At 40.0% G+C, this 5,035-nt stretch overlaps 1 protein-coding gene across 1 annotated transcript in view; it reads right to left on the minus strand.

Annotated features, from left to right (window-relative positions):
• LOC138047353 (uncharacterized) overlaps nt 1–2,956 on the minus strand; it is a 9,666-nt gene extending 6,710 nt beyond the window's left edge. Inside the window, exon 1 of the mRNA XM_068894171.1 lies at nt 2,908–2,956. The gene's annotated coding sequence lies outside the window, so the exon portion shown is untranslated. The remainder of the gene's footprint in view (nt 1–2,907) is intronic.
• Nucleotides 2,957–5,035: the final 2,079 nt, after the last annotated feature.

A 5,035-nucleotide genomic window follows, 5' to 3' on the forward strand; every position in this document is an offset into this window, starting at 1 on the left:
CGGCATTAACTTCATAAGGATTATCGGAACCGAACCGAAAATCAAAGTGAACCAATGTATTAGTGGTGCGTTTGGGAATCACCGGCTGGTGGTTTTTGTCAGAAAGCGTGTAACGTATGCGATAATCCATGAAGGTATCAGTAATCTGGGGTGATGGCGGTTTAAAATCCATCCTCAAAATTTCGAGTTTTCCTGTTTGCTTGATTGTAAAGGATCCGTCCGGGTTGTCTGCGGTGCCAAAACACACGTTGTCTGCAATCTTTGTCGAGGGGACTGCACAAAGAAACAAAAACAATAGAATTCAACTCGCTAAAAATCGGGAATAAAGCAAATACGAGTATAGCCGGAGTTACTGTAGGAGTAGGAAAATTCTTCCAAAAAGAAAAGGAATGACACTCGACTCTCAATAATTGACGCTAGGGTAACATTGTCCATAATCAGTGTGTAAACAGCGATGAATACAATGCTGTTGCCGAGAAACCCTGGCTCATCCACGCGATGTGACTACAAGCGCTTGCAGCCGCAAGTAAGTAATTAGTGAGTAACACATTATTTGATCATAAGTTAAGTTTAAAAGAGGGAAAACGGATTATACATACTTAATTGACTTCTCCCCATAGGGGCTTTTCAGGGCCAATGAAACACAACGAAACGACAGAACAGAACAACAACAACTGTTAGGAATCCCAACTGGCTGGAGGCAAACCAGTTGGCTATTTACAAGTGCGGCTGGGAAGCTGAACCAGGGACTACCAGGATCAAATTCAACGAGTGGTCAGAGCGGGTCTTGAACCCGGGATCTCCGGATCTAAAGGCAAGCGCCTTAACCACCTGTTTTGCATGGTTGACGTGTGGGATAAACGGTGTTTGATAAAGGGTTGAACTGCCTAAAAGTGCCATAAGATATATATATACAATGAGTCATTGTAAATAGTTTTTTAGTTTTTAACTTTTAACCTGAAGAAGGCCGAACGGCCGAAACGTCGTATTAAACTTCGTCCAGAACAGTCAAGAGTTTGTCTCTTCGACGCTTTTCCTTACGTACACTTAACTACAAATTCGCGTCGAGACATTGTATCCTGTGGATCCTCCTCTTACTGGGGGTTCATCAGTTAGGTCACCGAGTAATATACAGAACGTGTACAGAAGGAGGTTGTACCTAACGGCGATTTCAGTTGTTTTGGCTTTTTTTTAATTTGATGTAGGAGTTCAAAACCTTTTAACTTACTGTTTCGTTCCACGAACTCTCTGATAGCCTCTGGGTTGTCATGTTCCGGTAGAAACATCCTGTTCCTTGCGTAGCGCTCAACATGAAAAGCTGTGGGCAGGGCCAAACAGTTAATAGTTAGAGGTTAACGTCACATCAGGTTCCATAGAGCTAGTATAGAGGAATACTGTAACAACGTGCGGTATACTGTATATAGTTTACGTCATAGAAAGTGCTTTGTACGGGGTTTTATTCACGAGTTGTTTGTGTCAAAAACCGAGCGAGCGAGGAACGAGCGAGTGAGGGTTTTTGACACAAACAACGAGTGAATAAAACCCCGTACAAAGCACTTTCTTATCTATGTCGTGAACTGTTTATTACACATAAGACGAGAATTTTCATTAAAATAGTTTTCTGAACGCAAATTAGGAACAAAAACTCACTAACAATAGAACCAAATGCAAATTTAATTTAATTCAATAACAAAGTACGATTTGCACGAGATGCACGAGATGCACGAGTGATTGGCATGGAAAAGCCTTCACGCTATCGTTGATTGGTTATACTTCCACATGTGAAATAGCTGTACGCCATTCTGATTGGCTGTGTAAGCCTTTTCCACATGTGAAAATAAAGCGAATAGATTTGTACAAATGAGCTTTATGGAATAAAAGTCTCATGTTATGTGTAATAAAACTTGTTTTAGGAAAACTGAAACGAGTGCCGGCATTTATATAGAATCGGGCATATTGGTATATTATCCGTATCAAACCGGTGGAATATAATGGTTATCAAGGTCCTGGGGTACGCTAGCCATGGGAAAATTTCGAAAACACTCCTAAAAGGCCCCTTGAACTCGTTTTGTCAGCGTTGCCGGCCAAAAATAATTTTTGAAACAGTGAAAAGTTGTTTGAGTTTAAAGCAATATGGATTCACTCAGCGATAAGCTTAAAAGCCCGTCAGGTATATACCAATACTCAAATCGTACCCCTCCCCCCATTCCTGAGAGGTACGCCGAGCACACCAGTCGGGTGCCGAGGGTGATATTTATTTGGACAAAGACATTAACAGTGCATGTGCATGTACAAATGTTAGATGAAAATGAGAAATACCACAATTGTTATACTAATTTAGTTACCTTTGGGTTTGGCTAGCGTTGTCTCCGTCAACGATAGGAAAATCACCAAGAGAAGACTGAAGGAAAAAATCGCTGCTTTGGCATTCATCTTTAACCCTGGAGAGAAAAAGGGAAATAGGTCTCAAGTTTGGAATCAAACTCTTTTTTAGCGACGCGTGACACGGGTGGCTGGGAATAGCGAATGGTAAAATGTGTATGAAAAGAAAACAAATGAAGGAAGTTTCAACAAAAAAGAAAGTTTAACAAACCGGAAGATAGCAAGATTGAAAATTAAAAACATTTGGGCAGTTCAAATTACTTTAGGCACAATCTGTTGAGAAAATTAACAGGGGTGTCAACTTCAAGCACTCGAACGATGGGATAAAATCTGCAAAGTGGAATAAAATTCCTAATCTCGAGTTTCACAACTAATTCTACCTCCGAATTTGGGATCAAATCCATTGATGGTAGTGATTGACCAACTAAAAAGATGATGTAAGGTTTTGAAAGTAAGTCCCTCATCAAACCGTTGTACATGCTACCGATGTTAAACCACCCTTCTTATATAGTTTACAAAACTCACCGCTTTTTACTCCACTGAAAACCGGCAAAGTTGTTCTTCCAATGGCTGCAAAACGCCCTATCTGTTAATTCAATGAGCACCGTATTTAAAGGCAACTTATCACGTGAATAACTGAGAATTAAGCCAGCTCATTAACCAATCAGAAGGGACATGAACCCGCAAGGAAAACAAAGAAGGATTTAGTCACGAAGACACACTTGACTAGAATTGCTGCTGCTTGCGAGGAGTTTTTACTTTCCTAGTTAGTTTGCGTCTCTTCTTTTCTTGCGCAAAATGAAAATTTAAGCGATGTGCACATAAGTGGAGAAATTCGAAACTGCAAATGTATGATTTCAACTTGTGCTTCTATCCACAGATGACTGGTTTGCGCATGATAACCCGGAAACCATTACCCTGCGAGCAGAACTTTCTATCGCTTGTCTGGTAATTAAGAAAGTCTCAGTTTCTGGCATTGTGTTCGTTCTACAAAAGAAACTCTAGTTCTGCCAACATCACAAAGGTTTGTGGTTTGAATGGCTTAAGGAATAAGCTATTATACTTTTCTAATTGTCTTCGCTTGACAAGATCGACAATTCAAAACTTGCAAATCTCTCTTTTACCATCTTTCTAGAATTTGTGAGCAACTTTGTACAAATACGACTGGTAACTTTTACCGTCTTCAATCTGTTTTTCGTTCTTATGATTCCACTGTACTGCAACTTGTGCACATCATTCCTCAGATTGGGTCACTTTAAGGGATGAAGCCCTAGAGAAAGGCTATGCCGGGTACCTTTTCCTTACATATTTAAGGCCTTTGATAGAGTCTAGCATCGTGGTGTGTTAGCCAAGTTAAGTAGTCTCAGACTGGAGGGCACCCTATTTGTGAAATTGGTTTCATAGTTGTCTTTTTAATCAAACACAGAGGGTGGTTGTTTGGAAAGTTCATCTCGCATGATTGGTGTAACATTAAAGCAGGAGTTCCGCACGGATAAGTTCAGTGCTTGGTCCATTGCCTCTGTAGATCACGCTTGCAGAAATCTTACGACAAGGGGTATATTCTTGTCTACGTTAATGACTGCATGCATCGCTGCGTGGACTAAACCTTGGATATTCATCGAACGAAGCTGCAGTGATAAAAACTCTTCAAACCCTTTCTTTAGTAAATCAGCAAGCAAATTTGGACCTATAGCAGATTTAGACCGAGGATCCAGACCAGGAAATCCAAATTTTAAGGGGTTGGGGAGAGGTCTAAATCCGCTGGGACATCGGCCATGATAAATACCTAACTTTTTTTTCACTCTTTGCTGGAAATTTTCCACCTCTTTCGGAGCCTGGAAAAATACTGGCAACCTCACAAAGTCAAGTTAACTGGCTGATCATCGCAGTTATTAATTAACTTTGCTTAAGCAGCATATGTCGCGAAAGGAAAGCCTGAAAAATTCAGGCTTGAACTTGATTCTCTCCGCAGCTCAGATAGATATGGCTTTCACATATTAACTTCCGTCAACCTCACAAAATATTCATAACTATCCAATAGGAGGTAAAAATGAAGCGGTAATTACACCATCTACAAGTGTGTGTCGTAACACCACTAAAAATACTCTGACAAATCAAAAGTGGCGCAAATATGGCGCGAAGATCCAGTCTAAATAAGAGAAATTACAAGTAACCTGCTACGGCAAAGCACAGGAAAATGCGAACATGTCACACGGTTAATTTGAAAAAGTGGTGCGAGATAAGAGACAAATTTTCTTTAGGTATCTAAGGCTTTTGATGGAGGTGGATGTTAATGGAGATTATTTTGCCAGCTAGATATAATAGACCTAGTAAATGGCAAGAACAATAAACTTATCAAAGCTGCTTTAGGCTAGTAAGCTTAATTTAGTAGACTTCGGCTCCCAAAATAACTTATTCAGTTCTGTTCTTTCCTGCTCACTAAAAGCCACACACCATATTAATAAAGAATGAGTTGGGCTGGTTCAGGAAGGGCTTTTAATATTTACATAGCGATAATTTTATACCATAAACGTTGCAAATATAATTTTATGCATGATATATTTCACATATGAAGAAAGCGATACGTGGAATCAGTCTCGCGCATAGCTTTCTTCACAATCGCCATCTTGAGTAGAATCACCTAGCCGATCAG

The sequence above is a fragment of the Montipora capricornis genome, chromosome 4, assembly GCF_036669925.1.
Source record: "Montipora capricornis isolate CH-2021 chromosome 4, ASM3666992v2, whole genome shotgun sequence".
NCBI classification, from domain to species: Eukaryota; Metazoa; Cnidaria; class Anthozoa; order Scleractinia; family Acroporidae; genus Montipora; species Montipora capricornis.